This window comes from Panthera uncia, chromosome B4, assembly GCF_023721935.1.
Source record: "Panthera uncia isolate 11264 chromosome B4, Puncia_PCG_1.0, whole genome shotgun sequence".
Lineage (NCBI taxonomy): Eukaryota > Metazoa > Chordata > Mammalia > Carnivora > Felidae > Panthera > Panthera uncia.
This window is the reverse complement of record NC_064809.1, coordinates 118,832,669-118,860,037: the sequence shown is the minus strand read 5'-3', so window position 1 is coordinate 118,860,037 and position 27,369 is coordinate 118,832,669. Positions and strand designations below refer to the sequence as shown.

The 27,369-nt window shown below is 41.0% G+C and overlaps 1 long non-coding RNA gene across 1 annotated transcript; it reads left to right on the top strand.

Annotated features, from left to right (window-relative positions):
* Positions 1-49: 49 nt before the first annotated feature.
* On the top strand, positions 50-27,147 carry LOC125919475 (uncharacterized). The gene is made up of 4 exons (XR_007456797.1): positions 50-190; positions 20,921-21,018; positions 22,412-22,506; positions 26,962-27,147. It is a non-coding gene; the product is annotated as an uncharacterized LOC125919475 (long non-coding RNA).
* Positions 27,148-27,369: the final 222 nt, after the last annotated feature.

Here is a 27,369-nt window from a genome sequence, read left to right as displayed (position 1 = left end):
TATTTGGCTTGCCTCCAGTAAGCTAACTGGCTTTTTTTCTTTAGGTGGTCCTTCGCCTTAATGCATCACAAGTCTCTTAAGGAATTCTGTGAAAGCTGCAGACTTTCTCCTTAGAAAAAAGCAGATAAGCTCATTCACACTGAAGTGTGTAGATGATTGCAGAAAATTAGAAGTCTTCAGTCCCCTGAAGGTAAGAGCCCCCACTCTAAGCAATATTCCCAGCCTATTGCTAAAATCACCCCAGATAATTGTGTCCTTTTCTTTCTCTGTTGTTTATTTTTGATGGTGGAGTTAATGGGACAATAAGGAATGGAGAGAAAAATGAAAATCAAGGACACTAAAAGAACTGACAGTTGCATTGTTACTCATTATATGATTCTCCAGTACAGGCATACCTTATTTTATCATGCTTCATTTTTATTGTGTTTCACAGATATTGCATTGTTTTGTTTTGCTTTGTTTTATTTTTTGCCAATTGAAGGTTTGTGGCAACCTTGCATAGGGCAAATCTATCAGTACCATTTTCTCAACAGCATTTACTCACTTTATGTCTCTGTGTCATATTTTGGTAATTCTGGCAATTTTTCAAACTGTTTCATTACTATTATATTTCTTATAGTTATCTGTGATCAGAGATTATGACTTGCTGAAACCTCAAATGATGGTTAGCATTTTTTTGTCAATAAAGTATTTTTTAAAGTTTTTATTTAAATTCCAATTAATTAACATACAGTGTTATATTAGTTTCAAGTGTACCATATGGTGATTCAGCACTGGCATACATCACCCGGTGCTCATCACAGGTGCACTCCTTAATCCCCATCACCTATTCAACCCATCCCACCCCCACCTCCTCTCTGGTAATCATCAGTTTGTTCTGTATAGTTAAGAGTCTGTTTTTTGGTTCGCCTCTCTATTTTTTTTTTCCCCTTAGCTCATTTGTTTTATATCTTCCACATATGAGTGACAGCATATGGTATTTGTCTTTGACTTATTTCGCTTAGCATAATACTCTCTAGCTCATCCATGTTGTTGCAAACGACAAGATTTTTTCCCCCATTCATTTGACTCACTTTATTGCAATATTTGTGTTATTGGGATAATCTGGAACTGAACTTGCAATAGCTCTGAGGTATGCTTGTATTGACAGCTCTGGTTGAATAACTTATGTATATAATATGATGGTTAAAGAGCACGGATGCTGGAACCAGATTGCCTGAGTTTGAGTCCTAGCTCTGCCATTTATTGGGGGTGTGACTTTGGGGAAGATCTCTGAGCATAATTTCCTTAAATGGAAAATGAAGGTAACAAAAGCACTTATTTCCTAGGGGGCTGTTGTGCAGAATAAATAAGCTAATGGGTGAGAGGCACTTAGGATGGTACCAGATACCATAACTGTGCAACCTTTGATAAATTACTTAACCTATCTGAGACCCAACTTTCTGATTTATTACACGGAGATGATGATAATCCCAATCTTTCAAGTTACCGTATTGGCATATAGAAAATGGAACAAATATTTGCTGAATGGATAAATAAGTGACCATTAATTCTCTAGTATGTAGCTACCTAACAAGTTTTTTCAGGGCAGAAACCATGCGCTTTTTCAACTTTACACTGCCAGTGTATCTCTTGAACTTAAGAGCTGTTTAATGAATGTCTGTTGAATTAACAAAACGTACAATACTTTATTTAACCCTGACAAACTCCAGAGTAATAGAACTTCTGCATTGGATATGGGTTATACCACATGATTTTTAAGGTCTCTCTCAAAGCCAGGTTTCTGAGTTTCTGTGGAATATCTGAAGTAGCCACAAAAAACACCTCTTTTTTTTTTTTTTAATGTTTATTTGTTTTTGAGAGAAAGAGAGAGAGAGAGAGAGCAGGGGAGGGGCAGAGAGAGAGACACACACAGAATATGAAGCAGGCTCCAGTCTCTGAACTGTCAGCACAGAGCCTGTTGCAGGGCTCAAACTCACAAACCATGAGATCATGACCTGAGCCGAAGTTGGACGCTTAGCCAACTGAGCCACCCAGGCGCCCCAAACACCTCTGTTTTTATGAGTACTTCCATGCCCCCAGCCTTTTCCCTCTGTGCAGAGACATTGAATACCCCATGTAATCCTCTTTTTTTTCCCCCTAATATTTTTCTGTCTGATCCATTTATCCCAGTCAGGAAACATAATTCCTTCATTCCTTCCTTCTCAAGCTTGATCAGGAGCTCTTGGAGTTTCACCTTTTAATTTTTGTTTCCTTATTGCCTAGCACACTGCAGTTTCAAGCCCAGGGGACTATATAATTACATGAGGAGTTTACCCGGCCTGTACATGGAAGTGGAGCTCAGAGAAGGCCTTTGGGTAGAGGTGACATCTAAGCTGAGACCCAGAAGGTGAATAGAAGTTAGCCAGGCAAAGGAGGAGCATGGACATGAATGGTGTTATCTGGGTAAAGGAAACAGTATAAAATGGAGGGAATAGTATATGAAATGATTTAAAATGGTTGAGTATAAATTTGCTTATTTTTAATTCCTCATCCTAAGCCACACCCTGTCAAGTTAGCACTGGGCATTGACATCATCCCTATCATCCTTGGGCTAATAAAAGGAAAATGGAAGGGAGAGTGTAAAACTCAGAGGTCATGAGAGCTTCAGCTTCCTGATCTATAAAGTGGGGACAATAGTCACACAGGCTGCTGAAAAATTAGCTCAGGTATTGTATGTGATGGTCTGGAAGGGGGTAGGTCTGCCTGGTGGCATGGTCTTGTCTAGAAAGGGGTTCAATAGGTGAAATATATCAAACCAGAGATGATCCTCACTCAACAAGGGACAAAGGAAGTGAGATCTCGAATGAACAAAGGGGAGTGAAGTGAAAGAGAAGGAGTGGACCAAGGAGGATCTTTTAGTGACTTGTAAGCAGTAGGGTAAGCTAATCCAAAGATCATTCCACTCTTGGGGTGCTCGGGTGGCTCAGTTGGTTGAGCACCAGACTCTTGATTTCAACTCAGGTCATGATCCCAGGGTTCTGGTATTGAGCCCCACCTTGGGCTATGCAGTGAGTGTAGAGCATGCTTGAGATTCTCTCTCTCTCTCTCTCTCTCTCTCTCTCTCTCTCTCTCTCTCCCTCTCTCTCTGCTCCTCTCCCCCTAAATCCCCCTCAAAAGAAAGTCAAAGATTATTCCATTCTTGAGAGAATTATTTACTGTTCACAGTTGTGTGGCAATCAGAATGCATCCAAAGCATGGAAGCTAGATCCAGAAGAACAGCTGGGTCCCAGGTATGGGATTTTCCATGTATTAGCTGATAATTGGACTAGTGATTTAATCACTCAGCCTCAGTTTCCTCATCTTTAAAATAAACACCTGGGTGCATCTTTAATAGGGGCACCTAGGTGGCTCTGTCAGTTAAGCATCTGACTGCAGCCCAGGTCATGATCTCATGGTTTATGAGTTCAAACCTCCCATTGGGTGAGCACAAGTCCTACATCTGGTGAGCTCAAGAGTCCTGCTTTAGGTTCCGAGGAATTCTCTCTCTCTCTCCCTCTCTCTCTCTGCCCCTCGCTCACTTGTGGCCCTCTCTCTATCAAAAAATAAAAATAAAAAAAATAAATTAAGCATAATAACCCAATCTGCTTTTTTACTGCCTGGTTGGTAAGGAGATCCTTGATGTAAAGCTGGTCAAAGTCTCCTGTAGCCTATACAGAGCTACACAAACATTAATAATAATAATTTTTATTATTATCATTATTATTTCTTTTTCAATTATGTGACCACTTTTTGGCACTGGGACCACTGAGCTTCTTTTCCTCTTTCCTTTGTTTAAAGCTCAGGCATCAGAGACATCAGACCTGAAATTGCAGATTAGTGGGTTTCACAAGCCCAGTGTAGCCCACTATATTTTTTTGTTTACAGTATTCTTAAAATATTTTAGTTTGTCAAAAATCTGGAGATTTTAGATGAAAATCCAGATTTCCATCTTGTCTTTAAAAAATCCACAAACTCACCCACATTCAGAAAAGCAACAGTCAACTGGAACTGAATAGTGGCAGCCCCTTTGCCTCTGTCCCAGCTACTCCTCCCCTGGCCCATAACTGGTTTAAGTTGTTCACCTGACCCCATGGGCATTTCAGTTTGCAGCCTCTGCATTAGACTCTTCAGGGTAAGTCTATTATCTTCGATTTTAAACATACCTCTTGCAGATAGGTTGTTGTTGCTGCTGCTGGTTTTTCTTGTTGAATACAGTGAGTTACTGAACTTTTTACAGAGGAGTTGGTGTAGTTCTCAGTTGGTGTTAGAATATTTGTAACACCCTTCACCATACTCAGAAACACACACACACACGCACATACACATATGCACACACGCACTTGTGTATACACACCATTGCTGTCAATTTTCAGCTTGTTTTCCTTCCTCATTTCCACTCACCATTTGCATTTCTGTCATGAACATTAAATTCCTTATTTTCTTGTTAAAGATACCAGAGCATAACCTAAGTTAACCTGCCTTTTGAACAATTTAAACATCTGCATATTTTTACATACTTATTTTCATGATTTCCACTCTTTGTTTTTAAATGTTTACTTACTTATTTTGAGAAAGAGTGTGAGCAGGGTGGGGGCGGGGAAAGAAAGAGAGAGAGAGAAAGAGAGAATGAATGAATCCCAAGCTGTCTCTGCACTGTTATCACAGAGCTGACATGGGGCTCGAATTCACGAACTGTGAGATCATGACCTGAGCCTAAATCAAGAGCCAGACACTTAGCTGACTGAGCCACCCAGGCACCCCCATGATTTCTACTCTATATTTCTATCCTTAACTAGATCACTGACATCTTCTTTAGGAAGGATCAGGAGTCTCATAATTTGGATGTATTTCTCCTTTTCCTTTGCCCACTCTCCCCTTGGGTTATATCTTAGCATCAAAATGGTTTTTGTCTTGGTTGTTTTATATCGCAGTTGCTTCTTTGAATGAGAGGTGGGATGAGCTTGGACTCTGCTGTCAGGACTTCAGGCTCTCTTGCTCTGCCACTACTGTGTGGGCCTTACTTTACTGACCCAATTCAGGTGCCCCTCATGGGTTTGTTATGAAGAATCAATGACTTCGTAATCTGGTTTTCAAAGTGTGATCCCCCTACCAGTGGCATCAGCACCCAATGGAAACTTGTTAGAAATGCAAATTCTCAGGCCCCCTGAAAGGGCGGGCCTATGCAGGCCGACTCCATCTTGTTCTGGGTCCTTCACCTTGACCACACCTCCTCCCCTTGAGTAACCCCCCCTCACCTGCCTAACAGGACTCGGACCCTTCCCCAGGACCCTTCCCCAACCAATCGGCTGAGGCCATAGCCATTACCTCACCAACTGCCCCTAGGCCCCAATAAAACCTTTGTCCTTTTGAAACTCTCTCTTCCTGGTATCTCACCGCTGCGTAGGTGCAGGTAGGGGATTGAGCTTGAGCTAGCTCGAATAAAGGCTCTTTTGCTTTTGCATCGGACTCGGCTCCCTGGTGGTCTTTGGGGATCACGAATTCTGGGCATAACACCTCAACACAAAACTACTGAATCAGAAGCTCTGGAGGTGGGGTTCCTGTGATCACAAGCCTGCCAGATGATTCTGATGCAGGCTCTAATTTGGGAATCACATGACCGAATGTATGCTAAAGCACGTAGAACCTTAGCACATACCTCACTCTTGGTGTCTGAGGTTCAGGTTAGGTAACAGGAAAGGCCTGTGTCCTAGGCTGTATTTCTTTGGCCAAGTAACTGGTTCAGAGTTGAGCATGTGTCCCAAGCTGGGCTAAGAGCCCTATCTGGAATTTTGGCTAGAGCTATAAGGAAAGAGGAGCTTCTTTTTCTTGGATGAGTCAAGATAATAGGAGCCTGAAGCTGTTGGTGGCCGTTGTCATTGCCAGGAGAAGTTGGCTTGAAAATGAAGTTTTTGCAAAGGAAAACAGAGCTGAGAGAAAAAAAGGGAGGGGGAGGGGAAGGAGGAGGGGAGATGGAGAAAGAGATCAAGAGATTAATTACTCCCAGCCACTGGATCCATCCAGTCCTCAGATTTTTCAGTTACCTTACTTGATTATTTTGCCCTTCTATGCCTAAGGCCATTTCAGTTGGGCTCTGACACTGGAAATCAAAATAATACTTGTATAGCTAATATAAAATTTTTGTGTTGCTGATAAACAAGGCTGGAAACTTAAGCTTTCCTCTCAAAACAAATTTTTATATGAGGAATAAGAATCAAAAAAGTGTGGATGAGAGGAGTCAGTGTGATGGATAAGAAAGAATATCAGGCCAGGGGTCAGAAAACCTGGGTTCTAATTTTGGGAAGTTCCCTCCACTGTGTGACTTTGTAAAATTAACCCTATGTCAAAAGAAGTAATGTACATATTCATGATTTAAGTGTTGTATCATGTGAAGTCAAAGAATTAATAGAGTTGCTTCCAGAATTCCTTACATATATAAAATGGTAAGTTTTCAAATATTAGTAAGGGGAGGCAGAGGAAGGGACACTTCTTAGTTTTTCATATGCCACTCTTTCATCTAGATGATAGAATAATTTTTAAAATAATTTTTAATGTTCTTGAGAGAGAGAGAGAGACAGAGTATGAGTGAAGGAGGGGCAGAGAGAGAGGGAGGCACAGAATCTGATGCAGCCTCCAGGCTCTGAGTTGTCAGCACAGAGCTTGATGCGGGGCTCGAACCCACAAACCTGAGATCATGACCTGAACCGAAGTCAGGCGCTTAGCCGACTGAGCCACCCATGCGCCCCAAATACTTAATTTTTTTTGAGTTTATTTATTTATTTTTTGACAGAGACAGTGTGCGTGCAAGCAGGGGAGGGGCAGAGGGAGAGAGAATCCCACGCAGGCTCTGCGCTGTCAGCACAGAGCACAACATGGGTCTCGATCCCATTAACTGTGAGATCGTGACCTGAACCGAAATCAAGAGTTGGACGCTCAACTGAGCTACCCAGGCATCCTTATGATGGAATACTTTAAAAGATACACTTAAAAATGTATCTGAAGAGGATGAAAAGACAAGCCAAAGAATTGGAAAAAATATTTGCAAAACACGTATCTGAATAAAGACTTGTATCAAAAATATGCAAAGAACTTTTAAAACTCAACAATTAGAAAACACAATTAAAAAAATAAGCAAAAGCTTTGAATAGACACCTCACCAAAGAAGATACACAGATGGCAAATAAACATATGAAAAGATGCTCAACATTGTATGTCGTTGAAGAATTGCAAATCAAATAGTGACATACCACTACACACCTATAGAATGGCTAAGTTCCAAAGTAGTGACAACATCAAATGCTGGAGAGGGTCTGGAGCAACAAGAACTCTCATTCATTGATGGTGGGAATCCAACATGGGACAACCATTTTGGAGATTGATTATTTATTTATTTATTTGTTTATTTTAAAGTAATCTCTATACCCAACATGGGGCTTGAACCTACAGCCCTGAGATCAAGAGGCCCATGCTGTATGGACTCAGCCAACTAGGTGCCCTGGGACAGCCATTTTGGAAGACAGTTACCTATTTCTTACAAAGCTAAACTAAGGCTTATCATATGGCCCAGCAGTCACTCTTATTTAAGTTAATGAATTGAAAACTTATGTCCACACAAAAACCAACACATGGATGTTTATAGCAGCTTTATTCATAATTGCCAAAACTTGGAAGAATTAAGATGTCCTTTAAATTTTTTTTTAATTTTTTTTTTCAACGTTTTTTATTTATTTTTTTTTGGGACAGAGAGAGACAGAGCATGAATGGGGGAGGGGCAGAGAGAGAGGGAGACACAGAATCGGAAACAGGCTCCAGGCTCCGAGCCATCAGCCCAGAGCCTGACACGGGGCTCGAACTCACGGACCGCGAGATCGTGACCTGGCTGAAGTCGGATGCTTAACCGACTGCGCCACCCAGGCGCCCCAAGATGTCCTTTAATAAGTGAATGAGGGGCGCCTGGGTGGCTCAGTCAGTTGGGTGTCCGACTTGGGCTCAGGTCATGATCTCGCGGTCCGTGGGTTCGAGCCCCGTGTCGGGCTCTGTGCTGACAGCTCAGAGCCTGGAACCTGTTTCAGATTCTGTGTCTCCGTCTTTCTCTGACCCTCCCCTGTTCATGCTCTCTCTCTGTCTCAAAAATAAATAAATGTTTAAAAAAAAATAAGTGAATGATACACAAACCATAGTACATCCATATAATAGAATGTTATTCATCAATAAAAAGAGATGAGCTATCAGGTTATGAAAAAACATGGAAGAAGCATAAATGCATATTGCTAAGTGAAAGAAGCCAATTTGAAAAGACAACATACTATATGACTCCAACTATGTGTTGTTCTGGAAAAAAGCAAAAGTAGAAAGGTAGTACACAGATCAGTGCTTGCCAAGAACTTGGAGAAAGATAGGGAGAGAAGAAATAGATGGAGTGCAAGGGATTTTTAGGGCAATGAAATTATTCTGTATGATGCTGTAATGCTGAGTACATGGCATTATACCCATAGAACTATGCAACCAAGGAGTGAACCTTAAAGTAAACTCAGAGTTTAGTTAATAATGATATATCACCATTGGGACATTCATCATAACAAATACACCACACTAAGGCAAGACACTCATAATGGGAGAAATCGTATGAGGACAGAAAGTAGGTATGTGGGAATTCTCTGTACTTTCTGTCCAATTTTTCTGCAAACTTATAACTGCCTCAAGAATAAAGCCAGGGGCACCTGGGTGGCTCATTCGGTTAAGCATCCAACTTCAGCTCAGGTCATGATCTCGTGGTTTGTGAGTTCGAGCTCCGCGTTGGGGTCTGTGCTGACAGCTCAGAGCCTGGAGCCTGCTTTGGATTCTGTGTCTCCCCCTCTCTCTGCCCCTCCCATGCTCATGCTCTGTCTCACTCTGTCTCTCAATAATAAATAAACATTAAAAAGTTAAAAAATAAAGAATAAAGCCAATTAATTTTTAAAAATAGCACTTCCTCTTAACTCCTCCTTCTAAACCAAAAGTCCTCTGCTAAGCATTATGGCTACCTAATATGGGATCTAGAAGGATGACACCCTGTTCTTAAATACTGGGAGTTCCAAGAGGAAGTAGGACCAGAATGTCAATACTAGAAACCAGGAAAATTAGGATCTGTGAGATCCAAAGTAAATCACAGAGAAATGAGTGCCTAACAACAGAAGAGGAAAAAATAATTTACTCACTAGGTAAGTCTTTATTGAGTGCCTACTGTTAGGCACTTATCTAAGGGTTGGAGATACAGCAGTAAAAAAAAGTTCCCTAACTTTATGGGGCTCATATTCTAGTGTGGGGAGACAAAAACAAACATGTAAATCTATAGGCCATTAGATTGCAGTAGGTGGTATAGAGATAAATATAGTAAGTGAATAGAGTGTGGCAGAAACTTTTCACTTGTTTCACAGAAGTTTTTCTTTTTCATCTTTTAGAAGAAGAACCCCTACCTCAAGTTTTAGCTAGTGATGTGGCCATACATTTCCTCCCCATTTTGCACGTGGGTAAAACTTTGTGACCAAGATCAGGCCAGTGGATTATGAGTGGAAGCATTTCATGTAACTTGCAGGCCATTTGCTGAAGGGTAAAGCTACTTGCCTTGGAACCTCTCTTTCTCTTTCCCACTGGCTGGGAAATAGCATTGACTGAACCATCCTTGGAAGCCAAGTGCGGAAGATAGCAGAGTCCCAGCTTTAGACTGTTCAATTCTTGACTTTACATGAGAAGGAAATAAACCTCTATCTAATATGAGCCACATCATTTTTGGATTTTTTGGTTATCACATCTTAGCTGGTACCTAATTTAAGGAACATCAGAGCAAAGTGGGGAAGGTTTGCTATGTTACATGAGGTGGTTAGGGAAGCAGAAACCTGAAGGAAGGAAGTGAGGGAAGGAGCCATGGGGCTATTTAGGTGAAGATAATTTCAGGTAGAAGGACAGTCAGTGCAAAGGCACTGAGGCAGGATTAAACTCTGATCTGGTCCAGGACTAGCCAGAAGCCCCACTTGTCTGGTACACAGTGAATAAGGAGGAAAAGAAGTCAGGTTGGTGTTGGGGAGCAGATTGCATAGGGCCTTTTTGTTTTGGGAGAGACAGGGTGCAAGTGAACGAGGGGGAGGGAGAGAGAAGCAGGCTTACCTGAAGTGGGGCTCATGCTCACAAACTGTGAGATCATGACCTGGGCTGAAGTCAGATGCTTAACTGAATGAGCCACCCAGGTGCCTCTGCATAGGGCCTTGTAGACTATAGGAGGAAATTGCTGAAAGAGCCTCTTAGAAGACCTGACAGAGTCCCAAGGCAAGCACAGTGGGAGAGGGTCCATGGAAGAGGACATTTCCAGATGCCTTGTAGGACTGAAAAAAGGAAGACTGCTGTTGTTCTGGAGCATTTATAAGTTGGTCTGTGCTTATATTCGTGGGGAATTCCAGAGACAAAGACATTGTGGTTTCAACATATACTCTTAGGTATATTCTCTTAACCAAATATTGTATTTATAATACAATGCCATCTGGGAAGATGTATTTTCCAGAGATTCAGAGATTTCCAGAGATTCAGATTCATTTAACACTAGTGATGAGTAATCCTCTACCTAGAAACAATCAGAACCCTAATGCCTAGGAACTTCTCTGTCACAAGAACCATGCAGTCATAGTATAGCAAACATGCCTCATTTTACAGACTAGAGAACTTCAGAGAAATAAAATGACTCACCCAAGATGATATAGTAAGTTAACAGCAGAACCAGGAACTAAAATCCAGATGTCCTGGCCCCCAATTTTTTAATACCCTTTCCATTACAATCAACTTTACTTCATGTTAAGCATCAAGGTGGCAGTGGATATTTCAAATCACATAATAGTCCTGTTGACTTTTGAACTGGGTTTGGTTGAGGAGTCCATTATTTTATTTCAGCAAAAGATTATCTTTCCTAATGATTCCTTACTCAGAGCAGCGTCAGATGAAAAACTTCTCTGCTAACACACAAATCAGATAATCTGGATGGCGATGATTAATATTAATAAGGGACTTGGAGTTTTCAAAGTAGTTAGAACTCATCATCTCCTCTGATCCTGTGGCAGCCCTGTGAGGTAAGCAAGGTAGATATAATTTCCATCATATTGTAAATGAAGAAGTAAAATAATCCCAGAGACGATAAGTGACTCAGCCAAGGTCATACATCTTTGATTTATGGTACCACACTTTCTTACCCCAGGTTCAAAGGACTTGTTTCCACATGCATCCTCCCAGATGATTAATAGCTGACACTTTAAGCTCTTACCACATACCAGATACTGTTCCAAGTTCTTTGTACATTATGACTCATTTACTCTTCCTACAAGGTAAATTCTATAATCTCTACATACTGATGAGAAAACAGGCACAGAAAGACTATTGAACTTCCCCGAAGTCACATAGTGTCATAAAGCAATAAGAGCAGAGACCCAAACATGTGCAGACTGTATTCAGAATCTGTGCTCTTAACCACTGCACTATGCTATGTCTCTAATTAGGACTTGGAACCAATTTTATGATTCAGGAAGATTATGGGTACACTTCAAGAATCTTTGAGATCAAGTTCAGATACCTCATAGCTTCTAGGACTGTCACAAAACCTTCCTTTCATGTGTATGGGCATTTGATCTTATTATCTACTTACGTGGTAGATGTGATCAAAATTTGATTTTGACAAAAATTTGGGTGGGGTGGAGGAAGAACTGCATATAGTAATAGCTACTTTGACATTAATGTTGAAATGTTTTTCTGGGTAGGGGTGAACCACTTGCTGTTCTGCGGAAGAATCAATGCTAAGAAGTCATCACTCTCTTTTCTCTCTAATTCATTAGTAATATTGAAGAGTATAGAAATCATATATTGTTTTCATTTACTGCCCATTCTTTTGATAGCACTACTTTAATTTTCCTTTAGGGAACCCCCTCTGTTTGTTCTTAGTCTGTGTGGTTTCCATACCAGCCATCCCCTTTCTCTGGGGTTGGCTGCATGACCCAAGCCTAGGCCCAGGATATCTCCTTGAAAAAACAGGGGTAGGTGTGTGATTCTAGTCAGTCCAGTGAAAGTTGTCCCTAAGACTTTTACATGAATTATTGGGGAACAGAGATCCTCTTTCTACTTAACAATGAATACAACAGAGTTAAGCTGGAAGCTGCTGGTGGCCATCTTGCCCCATGAGGGAGTATTTGCATGAACACGAAGCTAAGACAGACAAGAGTAGAACCAAGAGATGGAAGGAATCAAGTTCCCAATGACAAATTTGGTGCATCTAGATATAGCTGTGTCCATCTTTGGACTTTTCAGTAACATAATTCAATAAATCCCTTGTGTGTGTAAGCAAGTCTAGGTCAGATTTCTGTCACTTGCAACCTAGATTAATTTTCCTGATGGATTATTCTGATGAATACAGGCATAATTCATTTACCATATTTTCTGCTTTGCTTGAAAGCTAACAATGTTAATTATCTATTGCCACAATAAAGCTTCAGCGGGGGAAAAAACCCAGCCATAGTGGCATCCAACAAGTCTATAGTTGGCTAGGTGTTCTGCTGTTCTGGGTTGGTCTTGGCTGATCTTGGCTGGGCTTGTTCAGGCATCTGTGGTCTGCTGACAGCCTGGTCAGGGGCTGGCTAATCTAGCATGGCTTTGACTCAGATGGCTTGGTTCTGCTTCACCGTGGTCTTTCATCATCCAGCAGGCTAACCTGAGACCAGGTAGAGTCCTGAGAGAGCCTGGAAGAGTGCGAAGCCCAGGCTCAGATCTGTCACACCACTACTTCTGCTATTCTGCTAAGCAGAGCAAGTCACAGAAGCAGACCACCTTCAAAGGGTGGGGAAATGGTTTCCATTTCTTAATGGGAAGAACTGCAAATTTCCGTTGCAAAGTGCATAGCTACAGAGAGGAGTGAAGAATTAGGCCGTTTTTGTAATCAGTCTACCATACTCATCTTTGTTCCCTTTATAAAACCATGGTGGTAAGGAGATAACATAAGCAGATGGATACCGCAACTTAACCAGATGTTCACCAAGGGAAACAGATTCCTTCAGCACATCAAGCAGAGTATGCTGCTACCCTGTCCTTATTTCACTCAGCATGTGTGATTTTTCTTTAACTTGGAAATGCATACAGAAACCCTGTTCTAAAGGAGACTTTAAAGGTCATCTGGCCCAACGTCCTTATTTTTCAGAAGAAGAAACCAGACCCCGAATTAAGACCATCACTCCGACCTTTATTTCAATCATCACCTCACCTTCTCACCCAGGGTCACACAGGGGAAAGTCTGGACCCTAATCTGGAGACTCCCGGTGCACTAGGCTTTCCATCATCTTGTGCTATTCTTTTCCCACACCACGGCAATGTACTATAAAGTCTGCATACTTGAACTTTGGAGTCAGTCAGCCTGGTTCTAATCCTTGCCTTATCACTTGTGAGCTATGAGACCTTTGACAAATTATTTAATGCCTCTGTGGATGATCTAGTAGTACATACCTTGTAGGGTTCTTGTGAGGATTAAGTGAAAGACAGTAAATAAAGCACATAGTAAGTGTTCAGTAAATTTTCTTAAAACACAATACTTTCTATTTGACTCATTCCTGCCTACATTTAGTCTGGGTTTAGGAGTTTAGGGGAACTGAGAATATCATACCTCCTAATATTTAGATATCAGACAATAAATTATTCTTTTAAAATTATGTGGGAGTACAATTCCATGTGTTTATGAGAAGAGATGCTTATAGCCTTATTCATCTGTTTATTTACTAAGAAATATTTACTGAGAGTGTATTTAGCGTCAGGCATTGTATTAGTTTGTTATTGATGCAACGTATTACCTTAAACGTAATACCTTAAAGCAATGTATGTTCTGGGGGCCAGAAGTCTAAAATGGGTCAGCCAGGCTGCGTTCTTTCTGGAGGCTCCAGGGGACAACCTACTTCTTCGTCTTTTTCCAGCTTTTTGAGGCTGCCAGCATTCCTTGGCTTATGGCCCATATCACTCCAACCTCTACTTTTATCATTACATCTTCTGTCCCTCTGCTACCATGGCCTCGCTGCCTTCTCTGACCTTCCTGCCTCCTCTTATAAACCTCTCTATGTGGCTTGTGCTTCCAGACAGCAGAGTGGCCTGGAGTAGTCAGACTTCTTACATGGCAGCTCAGGGCTCCTAGCATGACTCTTCTCAGGAAGCAAAACAGGAATCTTCAAGGCCTTTTATAAACTAATCTTAGAAGTAACATAGCTTCATTTCCATCCTATTCTGCTGGCTTAAGCAGTCATAAGCCTATCCTATTTCTAGGGGAAGGGACATATATCACATGTCTTGATGGAGTACGTTTTAAAGAATTGCAGTTACATTTATAAAACACAAAAATGGACCTCCCAAATGTGAGGTTTTTTTTTTCAGTTGCCACATTTCTCTGCCATTTCACCAGCCTGGCTCTGTAGAGGTATATGAAGTTGTCAGTGGTTTCCTGCAGGCTTCTGGGTTGGGTGGTTGTAGCTCTCTGGCTCTGAGGCAAGGAAGCTGAAAGCTAGTGGGGAGCTCCCTGAATTTAGCTTGTCAAGACTTCCTGCCCATCCTGCGAGCCCCTAATTTCCTGTGTTAAGTACCTCACTACTTGAAATGCCTACCAGTGATGTCTGTTTTCCTTACAGGATCATGATGGATATAAGCTCCTAAGTCTGCTCTTTTAACTGCTGCATCTCACCTTATTGATCTTCACCACTTTTCTCAAGCTCCCAGCCTCTTCCCTCACAACCCACCTCCACGCGGGCACAGCTAGCACGCCCTCAGGAAGATGACTGTTCTTCTTATTGCTCAGAAAAAAAAGAGCACTTTAGACATGACCTCCGTCAACTATCCTCTCTTCCCAACTGGAACTATATCTACCCTTTTATTTTCTTCTGCTCTGTCTTAAAAGAATTATTCCGTACTTCTGAGAGTAAAAAAAGGGTGAGACTTTTTTATATGTTACATGACACCCTTCATTTATCTTTTCAATCTAATTTTCTGCTACTTTCTCGTATGTACTTATATTAACTACAGTAGACTAATGGCATTAATAGAGAGACTTATAAAGTAGGTGGAGTTATTGCTGTTAACAAAAAGACCCAAAGATCTATAATGGCTCAAACACAATAGAATTTATTTCTTGTTCAAGTAACAGGGCTGAGCAGGTGAATAATCAGTGGGACAAGCCCAGCTCTATTTAGGGACCCAGACTGATAGAGACTCAACCACTTTCAACATGTGCTTTCCAAGGTCATCCTTTCTAGATATCCAGAAGGGGAAAAGCATATGGAGGATATACATGGAAGGTTTTTATGGGTCAGGCCTGGAAATAGTACATGTCTTTTAGTTGGAATTCAGTCACATGGCTACACCTCACTGCAACGGAGGCTGAACAGTGCGATCTAGCTGAGCGCCCTAGAAGGAAAGAAAATGGGTTTTGATGACCAGCTATAGTGTGTGCCATTGTGCCTTAAACCTTGGAAAAGTTTCAGTAGTCCAGTTTTCTCATTTCTAAATCAGGGTAATGATTGCCTCTCCTTCCTAGGGCTGTTGTAAGGATGAAATGTGTTGGTACTAGAAAGACTTCAGAACATTGTCTGGAACACAGTCAGCACCCCATCAAAATTATCTGCTATTATTATAAACCATATATGTTCCTTCCTGTGTCAAAGTTTTTTTTGTCCCATTTTTCTCTTGCCCATTTCTCTACCAGAGTTGCATTGTATTCTAACTACCTGTTTTATGATTGGTGGTTCTTCCTCTACATGCTTCTTGAGGGCAAGGGTTGTGTTTAGTTAATTTTTATATCTCAAGTACCTAATAGTCCCTGGGATATTATAGGTACTCACTAAATATTTATTGGAGAAGAAAAGAAGTGATGACAGAAGTGTGGCAGGAGGAAGGGACAAAGGAGGGAAGAGAGGAAGGGAGAGATGAAGGGAGGAAAACCATGTAAAGATCAACATCTTGTCATGGGTAGATTCATGAAGGGTCAGCCTGGTAAGCTGCAGAGCAACTTTAGTAGTCACTATATCCTGGGTCCCAGAGGGTCACTTGATACTTCTGCCAGCTCAGGACCAAGGCTGTCTGCATCACCTTCATGCTTTGCATCAGACACCCCTTGCACACTGCCTGGCATCCTCTCAGCCTAGCTTGACTCCAGCCATTGTTGCAGCACCAAGCCACCGGAGGTGTGAGCCTCCAGTCCCTCACCTCAGATGTACTGCATCTCGTTCTGCCCTGGGGCTGCTCTTACTCCTCTTCTTTGGACACCTGCAGAAATGTGTTTTGACTTCCATGTATGCAACATGGCAAGTGCAAGGAAGTTGGCATCTGTCTCACAGGGCAACTTAACCAATAGAGGACTGTAGCTGGTAAATAAATGTTCCCCTCTTCTGGCTTTGGGTAGATGATTTCTGAGGGTGGCCAACTCATCCTAATTTTCCCAGGACTTTCCTGTTTTTTTGCACTGAAAGTCCCATGTTGTAGAAACCCCCTAATTCTGGAAGGTATTGTTTAAAACTCCTCCTGGGTTTGCAGGAGCTTAATAAGACACCTTTCTTGATTCTCCCTTCTTCCCCAGATTATAGCCCCAAATAAACTGCCTCCACACAAGCCCCATCTCAGGCTCTGATTTCTGTTGGCCTTTGAATTAGGTAGCCCTGAGCTTACCTGTGCAGTGATGAGTGTTTTCAGCTCTAGAAAACTAAAAAAAAAGGCAGAGACAAAGGAAATGAGTCAGTGCCCAAAACAGCCAAATTATCACTTTCCTGATGTTGCTACAAAGTTAATCTGGAAGATATGGTGCGGTTCGAAGATATCATCATGAAATGTTTATCATAAGGTTTAATTACTTCAACAGAAAGGTGTTAGAAAGAACAACAGACAGGCAGAAGACTTAGCTTTTAGTCCCACTTGGAGTATTTAAAATTCTGTATGACTCGTCACTTTTCTTCTCCTTGGGCCTCAGTTTCCTATCTGTAAAATGAGGAGGTTGGACTAGTCCTTTTTGCTTTTACCAGTTGTCCTATCCTTGGCTGTTGCTCATGAGGTGGAGGGAGGGCAGAGGATTGAGGGGCGTCAACAGGGCTAGTGGTAGGGAAGGACAGGGGCTGAGGGTTCATACCCATATCAGTAGCTGAGTACATGATGCAGAAAGATTTTATAAACAGGTCCCTGTAGACTCAAGAACCCCTAACTCATTTCTCTAACATTCTTGAGATTTAACAATCTCAAGTCCTTTGCCCATTGTGCCAACTAGACAAGATTCCAAGGCCAAGAATATTTGCCTCTGAATTTTAAGAAAAATCTTTATATAAACCAAAGGACTTGAGGCCGTGACCATCATAGCCGAGTCAAACATCTCTGGCCAGTGATGTGCTGGAATGGCTAATACCTATTTGCAGGAACTGATTGCTGAATATTCAGGAATTTTTCCAGCCAAACAAACTATCCATAGTTACCCAAACAATGGATAAATTGAAACCAGTCATAATAGAAGTGTTGACACCGTAGACATTGGAAAACACTACAAACTGGGACTCCCTCTGCCCTGCAAGCTGTTAACTAGCTCATCTGTTAACTAGCTACCCTGGTAGCTTCTTCTCTGGGACAGCTTCTTATCTGGCTGAATTAAGTATGTGTGGCTTAAAAATAATTTTTTTTCTCCCTTGCTTTTTGGTTTGTAGACACAATGAGCAGAACCATTAAAACCTGTCTTTCTGTCTCCTCAATAGTGGCTTTCTTTACAGATTCTATGGATCTGAAAGATGCAAATTCCTGCAGAATTGAGGCAAGTTTCTGCAACTCCAAGCCCTGCAGGCTCTAACAGGGGCTGGCCCTGCCAGGAAGCTCTCAGATCCACATGTGCTGTTGTTTCAAGGGTGTTTGTCCTCATGAATTGCCTATTTGGTGGTTTTGGATAATTTTTTAAGGATTTCGGAAGCCTGGTTAGAATATTTGCTTTGCCACTTGGGAGCTCTGTGACAGGGTTATGTTTAACTGTACTGAGCTTCCTTGTATGTAGAATGGGTAGTACATGCTTGAGAGGGTTTGTGGGTTTACCAGGAAGCTAAGAAAGTTTAAGCATTGAGGTACCTCACTTGTATGGGCCCCTCACAGGGAGTCTTGGGCATGTTGTATTTTGAATTTTATAATCTAAAAGACACCCCCCCCACCTCCCCCCTTCCCCCGCAGAGTGTGTAATCTTCAGAACTTCACACAACCTGGATCAGCTCCTGCTTGTGGGAATGAATCACATAACATATGCAAAGCACTTAGCCCAGGGGCTGGCCCATTATGAGAGCTTCATAACTAGATAAATAGTCCTTGTTGTAAGACAGGAACTTTCCCTCCATTACCACATATCCCAGATGATTTTCCTCCACTCCCTAAGTGTCATCACTCAACTGCATTCTGTTCATACTTAGCCTTTCTTCCACCTATAATATTGGTTTTTACCAATCATTTGCCACTTTGCCAAACTTATTCCATGAAGTACAATGTTCAGTGTGCTACTATGTTCATTTTAATGGTGGGAAAACAATATTTAGCAATTATGCTCTTCCCAGAAGTGATGTGATGGCAAGGAGAAATGATAAATAAATTGCCCAAAGCTCATTGGTGTGATGAGGAATCAGTCAAATTAATGCTTAACAAAACATCCAACAGGACAAGGATACAAAGGGCAATTGAGGCAACGCTGTGATGTTTTGCCAGTTGTTAAACTAAGAGGCCAATTGTCAGTCAAGCATGATGTAGAGACGCTTCCCTTAAGAACACGTGTATCTCAGAATTATCAAAGGGCTGTAAGTCACCCTAATAATGGGCTTTTACCACAAGCAGAGAGAATGAAAGCCACGTTTATTCTTAAAAGACTCAGGACTTTGCACAGCAGCTGTAACAAGATTCTTATAGCTATTTGTCTTTACTGAGGGTGAGTAAAGGGGCGAGTGGATGCCTTTGAGCCTCACATGGCACTCTTGCCCTGAGCTGTAAAAAGGAACTTGACTCAGATGCAACTTAGGTACAACCATTATTTACAGCCTATTGTATACAAGGTGCCTGAGTGGTGATGAGTAAAATTAGGTGTCTGGTGCTTTCCATCATGCAGTGCTGGAAGCTGTCTGGTCAAGGGGAGAGAGTGTGGCCTTGGGATTAGATGAATCTGGTTTAATTCTGGTTTTGCTTTGTACCAGTATGTGCTTTAAACTATTTATGTAACCCTCTTGAACCTCGTTTTCTCATCTGTAAAATGGGAATAATACCACCACCAGCAGAATTGCTGACACATAGCAAGTACCCAATACATGTTAATTTTCTTGCTTCCTTCTGAAAGCCATAGAATCTAAGTGTAATTTTGGTACTCTCCAAAGCTACTTATGTAGCTTTTCTGAATCTTGTATTATTTTAGTAGTTGAAACATTTTTTTTCTTTTTACAAAAGCGATATATCAAAGCGAGAATTATAATAGGTAAGCAAAAATATAAAAAATAAAAATTACACACAATTCCAGTATGTAGTTATAACTTCAATTAACACCCTCGTGTATATCCATCCAGAACATTTTTTATGCCTATAAATATATATGTTATTAAAAATATAATTATATAATTTCATAAACTGCTTTTCTCAGTACAAAATATCATTATTATGGGAAATCCTTGGGAAAATCGTTTTTGTGACAAGGTCAGGTAACAGTTTTTCCTTGTCAAGGGAAGAAGTTGAGATTAACACACTATGACAATTGTCTATTGCTATTAAGTAAGTTATACCAAAATTTTGGTGCCCCTTTCCCAGGGAAAGGCTGTGTAGCTACTACAAGGAAAGAAAACAAGTAAAATCTACAAATCCTATCTCGAAGCCCCTTTATCTAGAAATCATGCTTGTTTTCTTTCAACAGTTTTATAAAAACTAGAAAGAAGCCTATCCCTTTGATTTAAAACAAGGCAAAAGAAATTTATGATTGGATATTGTCTTAGCTTGGGCTGCTATAACAAAATCCCATAGACTGACTGGGTACCTTAAACAACAGACACTTATTTTTCTCACATATCTGAAGAGTTGAAGTCTGAGATTGGGATGCCAGCCAGTTTATTCCTGGTAAGAACTCTGTTTCTGTTTGCATATGGCCACCTTCTAGATGTGTCCTTATGTGGTGGCAAGAGAGAGCTCTGGTTTCTTCTTCTTATAAGTACATGAATCCTACAGTGGGGGCTTTATCCTCATGACCTCAGCTCAACTTAATTACCTCCAAAGGCCCATTTTCTAATGCCATTATATTGGGGGTTAGGGCTTCAACATATAAATTGGGGGGGGGGATACAAATACTCAGATCACAACAGACGTTACAGACCCATAAATTCTGCCCTAAAGAAGATAATAAAAGGGGGAAAAATACCTCTATGATCCATCTTGTTAGAAAAAATTACTGGATTGACACAAACAGGCAGCCAGTCTACTGTTTGGATGGTTGAGAAATCTTGTCCCTGACTGAGGGATGGAAGCAGTACAGGTAACCATTGGTATATTACTTACTGAGGCATTTCGTTTGGAACCAAGGTAGAGTGGGATCTATTGGTCCCTCTGCTATCTCTTGTGCTCTCAATATCCCTCTCATTGAAAAAAAAAAAGAATCAAAATAAAATCTTGTTATAAGAGGAGCTATTTCCCTAATTTAGGGAAGTTGCACACTATTCCTATCTTCCTATACAATACATATAACATTTGCACAGTATGCAGTTGTCAAGATTGTTCCTCAGTTCCTAATGAAGATGAGGATTAAGAGAATGATCCTTCTACTGATCAAAAGCCTACATTCCAGTGATTGCCTCCTACTGTCGTTCTAACAAGTACTGTTTGAACCCCTACTATGTTCCAGGTACTGCTTTTTGTGCTGGGGATACTGTGGTAAACAAGACAGGAAATGTTTCTCTTCCCATGCAACTTACATCCTGCTCTTTGCTGACACAAACCATGGTAAGACAAACTTAATGCTGATGACTTTAAGATTTCCACTTACTAGAAGCAAGGTGAAGGAAGCCACAACATAAACAGGGAAATGTTTATGGAATGTCAATTTCACTTGAGAATTTAAGGGGCAAGGACATCACTTTTTAAAATTAAACATTTTATGGAGTCGAAGCCTTCATTTTTAATGAAATTGTATAGGAAACAAGGGCACACAACAGCATCTGCTCACAATACATCTCTGGGTCACACAAGGATGAGAGCTGGCTCTCCTCTGCATGTTGAGGGCATTTTGGTGGAATTGTTTGAAAAGCATTGCCCATGAGTTTATATCTCCTTCATAGTGTTCTTGGGAGAATTAGATGAGATGACCAGTGTAAAACAGCTCACATTGGACTGGCATGTAGAAAATGCTCATTCCGCGAACAGTGTGGAACATCCATGGGCTTTGGACAGATCGGGGTTTGAACCTTTGCTTCTCACTTATTTGTTGGGGTATCTCTGAGTGTCATTTTATGTATCAAGATCTCTGTTCTTGGAATGGGGTGCCTGTCTATTCCTCTTTGAGGGTTCTTTCCAAACTAGGATTTTGAAAAGGGGAGAGAGAGTCTTTGCTACAAAGAGGAGGAAAAATTCAGACCATTTGCATACCAGAGCATTTGATGTATATTATAGGAAATGGCCAACATAAGCAGGTGATTGGATTAGATTGTAAATGTTTCACTCAGAGGCTGAGAATGAGAGGGCTGTTTCCTTCTTCTCCTTCACCTAAGCACAGCACTTGAAGCCTCTTCTCTCAACGTATTTAAAAACTGCCACTGGCTCCACCAAGGATAATATTGATGACCCCAGTTTAGTAGTCACATAAATCATAGGCTAGAAAGAATCAGCAAAGCCTTAGGGTAGGACAGAGGGGCAAGAAGAATGATGAGGCCTTGGAAGAAAAGAGAGAAGGCATCTAGAGGGAAGGGATTGCCCAGTTGCTGAAGATGTGTACAGATTAATAGGTGGCTCAAGGGAAAATCTTGTGCATGCTTGATAGAGGGGTGTCCTTCCCTACAGTGTCCAAAGAGAGAACCCAGTGGAGAGGTCACATTTTGGATGCTAATACTACTACTCTTTATCTCCACTCTCTTCTTTAAACTCTAAAATTTAAGACCTCAGAACTGAGAATAGTATGGTGCTACTCCACCCACCCTGCCAACCACCACCTCTGTTTATAATTGTGACTGGTTTGCTGAATGAGTTGAATTTGGTGGCGTAAAACTTCTTCTGGCCAACTCCATGTTCTGATGAATTTAGTAGTAATTGTGACCACCCTGACCACAGATGCTTCCCTCTATCTAGATAGAATGTTTTCTTATCTTCCTTCCCTTGGCAAACTCTTAACTTATCCCTCCAGAGTCAGATGGGGCATCATCTCCAGGAAACCTTCCTTGATTCTACCTGGAACTTCCTACCCTGTGGCTAAGTAAGACATCTCTACCCTGTGGCTAAGTAAGTATGTTAAAGTATCTACTGGTAACCTCATTCATCTTTTTATCCCAAGGAGCTAGTCTAGGTCCTGCCAAGTAAATAGCTGCTGTATGACTATTGTATTTGTTGCCCTTCTTATCTTTGGTTAAAAAAAAAGATAGTATAGGCATCTCCAGTTATGCATATTTGCAGATCAGTTTCCCTGGGAAGCAGACTCTGAAATGGAGTTTTACGTGCAGGAAATAAACTGGGGAGAGCTGTCAGGCAATACATATGGAGTAATGAATGAAGCAACAATGTGCCAGAGGAAAAGGTTGGGAAATAAGGCTGCCACAACAAAGGCCTAAGCTAATCCCTTTGGAGCAGAATTGGCCTTACAAAATTGTCCTCGGTTGTCATGAATTGGAGCACAAGACCAAGCCTTTTCACCAAGGCTTTTCGGTCAAAATGTGCAGGCTGCCTTGAGAAGGGGCATGATCTTGAATGCAGAGGCGGTCTTCAGCTGAGGCTAGTGTGGATATTAGCCATCATAGCCTCTGCAGCTGAGGGAATGCAACGGGAGGGGAGATAGGATGATACACTCCTGTGTCCATCATAGTGCATGCCTGGTGCTGCTTGAATCCACCTGCTTAAATCCAATAAAGGGGCTTTCTTGAATAGTAAACATGAATACGCTCTTCCCTAAAATGTCTATGCCCCAACATGGGTAAGTACCATGACATCCTGGTTTACACATCAATCTTTTATCAACTGGTGAGCGTGAGTTTTTTCTAGGTAGGGTTATGAACCTAAAATTTGAGAACCAGATTTTGAATCTTAGAGAGCCTGCCAAGATATTTGGAAGCCCTTTGAAGGCATTTATAAGGCTTTAGCTATTTTTTTAGCTATTTTTAATAGCTATTTTTCTGTTAAAGCTATTTAGCTATTTTTCTGTGAATATTTCTTGAGTAATAGAAATTTCTTAGAAATGTAGCAATCTGTGAGAACATTTAAAATGAATACGCACAAAAAAACCTTGGGACTGTAAGTTTTGTTGTTTCAACCCATGCAAAATAGATCCTGGACTAGGGACCCCCTTGTACCCTTGGTCCTGAAAGTAATTTGCAAAGTCCTACATGAACATCAGACTGGATTTTCCTTTATTGATACCTTTATTTGAATGTTAAAGTTTAAAAATTAAAGATGGTGACCAAAGCAAAGTGAAACTATGAATTTAGAAATCCAGCCTCTTAGGTCTGAGGGGTTAGTTTGAGAGCACTGAAGTTTCAGTGGATGGTGAGAGAAGCAAAGAGGATTAAACCAAGTTTCTGTGCTCAAGTCTTTAGTGAAATTAGAGTTGGCACAGTTTTCTTTGAATCTAAGCCATATTCTGAAAACAAGGTGGGGCTATTGCCAAGAATAACCTGTTCTTTGGCCACTGGGTATAAAGTAACTTAGTAAGTTTTTGCATATATCTTAGGGCTTCTAGTCTCAGATGGGCTTCCTGCTGCATTGCTGGTCAAATTGAGGTGATCAAGCTAAAATGAGATCATTAGGGGAGACTCTAATCCAATATGGCTGATGTCCTTATAAAAAGCTTGGAAATTTGGAGACAGACACATGGAGAGAATGCCAAATGAACATGAAAATGGCCATCTACAAGCCAAGGAGAGAAGCCTGGAATAGATCCTTCCCTCAAGGCTCTCAGAAGGAATCATCCTTGCCAACACCTTGATTTTGGAGCTCTAGCCTCACCCAGTTTGTGGCATTTTGTTACATTTTGCAACAAACTAGAAAACTAGTACCTGAATGGACTTTTTCCCATTCCTCACAGAGAATCATAAACTGTGCGGGATGGGTCTTCGGTAGCAGGTAACAAAGAGAACTTCAGTGAAGCCAGCTTGAGCTAGTTTAAGTGAGAAGTAGGAATTTTTTTATAAGCGCAGATGGTCTTCTTAGAAACCCAAGTGCAAAGGTGTGCGATGGGCCACAAGGACAAACTGGAACCAGTGTCTCACTTATTATCAGGGCTGGTTCTATCTCTGCAGAGTGACTGACTATGAGTCTGTAGACTTTAGCAAGACCAACAGATAGGTTCCTAAGTTTACATAGTTGACGTCCAGTTACCAGAGAATGACCAAAATCTCACAGTACCAGACCAGGGGGAGGGACACTAGCTCAGCTGTAGTCACTGGTTTTACTCCTGTTGTCCCTGCTTCAGACCAGTCCCATACCAACATTGCTGCCAAAAGTGTCCTCTGTAACCATGTGGGTTATGAAGGGAAAGGAGTAGGCTGTTTCATTACTTAGGGCAACTGTAACAAATCACCACAAACTACATGGCTTAATACAACAAATTTACTCTCTCACAGTCTGGAGGCTAGAAGTCCAAGATCAAGGTGTCAACAGGGCCATGCTCTCTCTGAAGGCCCTAGAGAAGAATCCTTCCTTACCTCTTCCTGGTGGTGACCAGCAATACTTAGCATTGTTTGGTTTGTAGTAGTATCACTCCAGTCTCTGCCTATGTTTTTCCATGGGGTTTTCCCCTCTGTCTCTGTGTTCAGATTTCCCTCTTATAAGGATACCAGTCATTGCATTAGGGCCCACCCTAATCCATTATGACTTCATGTTAACTTAATTATATTTGCAAAGACCCTAGTTGCAAATACGGTCACATTCACAAGTACTGCGGCTTAGGACTTGAACATATTTTGGGGGGAAACACAGTTCATCCCCCAACAGATGAGCGATCCAATCGTTATCCACTCCACAGACTTCTAACACTTTTATTAGCTCCTGCCTTCTTTGACTTTTCTATCTCCTGGGACTAACTAGATCTTCTTGAACCCAAAACCTAAATTTCCAACCCCACTATATGTTAGCTACCTCATCAGTCATCTTTTTTGTCCTCCCTCTTACTCTGAAGAAAAGTCTAGATAGGGTTATTGAATAAAGGACAAGACACACAAGTAAATTTGAATTTCAGCTAAATAATGGCTAAGTTTTTAGTATAAGTACATCCCAAATATTGCATGGGAGTCTTGAATTTTATTTGCTAAATCTAGCAACTCAAGTACTGCACTTAAAGAACTGGAAGTGTTCTAGATAAAGCATGTGTTCTTCAGGATGCCACCACACCAAAATATCTATACCTGACCTGTTATATTCACTTAAGTTATCTGTTGCCTGTTGGTATTTCAGTTTGCAATACCTAGTCACCCTAAGTAAGATTGGAGTTAGAAGGTGAAAGTCGGGTGGAAGATAACCAGAGATGGAACTAAGGCAAAAATATAGAGATGAAGAGGAGAGGGATGGATTTGAGAACCGTTAGGATGCAGAAGAAAGTATTTGATGTCTTTTTGAATGACTCTGGTTTCATCAAGTGGGCTACCAAATAAAGTTAGTCATGTTGGGTGTGGGGTGTCCTTTAGGTGGTTGGGTGTGGAATGCTCAGGGAGGAGGCAGGGGCTGAAGATTTAAATTTAGAGCCATAAGCATATATTGAGATGTGAAAATTGAGATACGAAAGTATTTGGGATTTCCTAAAGAGAAAATATAGTGTTAGAAGGAAAGAAAATCCTGTGAACGACCAATATTTAAAATGCCAATGCCCTATTTGTTTAAATTTTTAAAATATTTATTTATTTTTGAGAGAGAGAGAGACAGAGCATGAGCAGAGAGACACAAGAAGACACAGAATCTGAAGCAGGCTCCAGGCTCTGAGCCATTAGCACAGAGCCCAATGTGGGGCTTGAATTCATGAGCCGTGAGATCATGACCTGAACCAAAGTCGGACACTTAACAGTCTGAGCCACCCAGGCGCCCCAGGCCAGTGCCCTATTGATATGAATATTTAGGTTCTATAGCACTATTTTCTTATTTCATACAGTGTTACAGTACACAAACATCTCTGTCCATCTTCTTACTTGGTTCATTTACTTCCTAACCATTTGAAATGTTAAATAAATTGAAGGAAGGAAGGAAGGAAGGAAGGAAGGAAGGAAGGAAGGAAGGAGGGAAGGAAAAAGTTTAGATTCCACCAGGGTCTACCACAGGGACTGAAAAGGCCATTTGGCCCAGGACATTCAGAAAGGATCTCCAATTGAAATTTTACCTATATTCACCAAGATTACATCTCTCAGCAACTTTAAACCTGTGTCCCTATCAAGTATATTTTGAATTAAAATTGTGGGTTCGAGCCTGTGTCGGACTCTGTGCTGACAGCTCTGAGCCTGGAACTTGCTTCAGATTCTGTGTCTCCCTCTCTCTCTGCTCCTCCCCCACACATGCTCTGTCTCTCTCTGTCCCTCAAAAATAAACATTAAAAAAATTAAAAAAAATTTTTTTTACAAATGCTTTAATTGCTTTTTAAATAGTACAACTTCTCCATATTTTGCTTTGTTTAAAAATTAACTTGTTAAATTATTAACTTATAAATACTTAAGAAAACCTACACATCAAGTAACCATGTGTTTACGTTTCTTTACTTTTTTATAGAGTTGGGAGCTTCCAGAAATAGCAATGGCCTGGACTTCTTTCTGTGTGTTCCTTCATCAGACTTGATCTGTTTGAACCAATGATTGCACTTAGGAAAGCAGACTTGGGTCTTCCATAACTTAAATATGATTATTCTTCAAGATCTCAAACCAAATCTGGCTCATGAATTTTTATGTCTGGGTTGTTATATAAAGGCATATATTTGCAGACTATTGCTTGGTTTGAACTGTGAGGTTTTTCTTCCTAATCCAATTGAAAGGGACCATATATATTTAAGTTCTGGATCCTTACTAGATAGAAGAGAGTTCAGGATTTTAGATTGTGCTACTTGCATAGGATGTAGGTGTATATTTACTAAAACACACATGGCTATACATATGTTCAAGCATCTCTTTGTAAGTAGGGTCC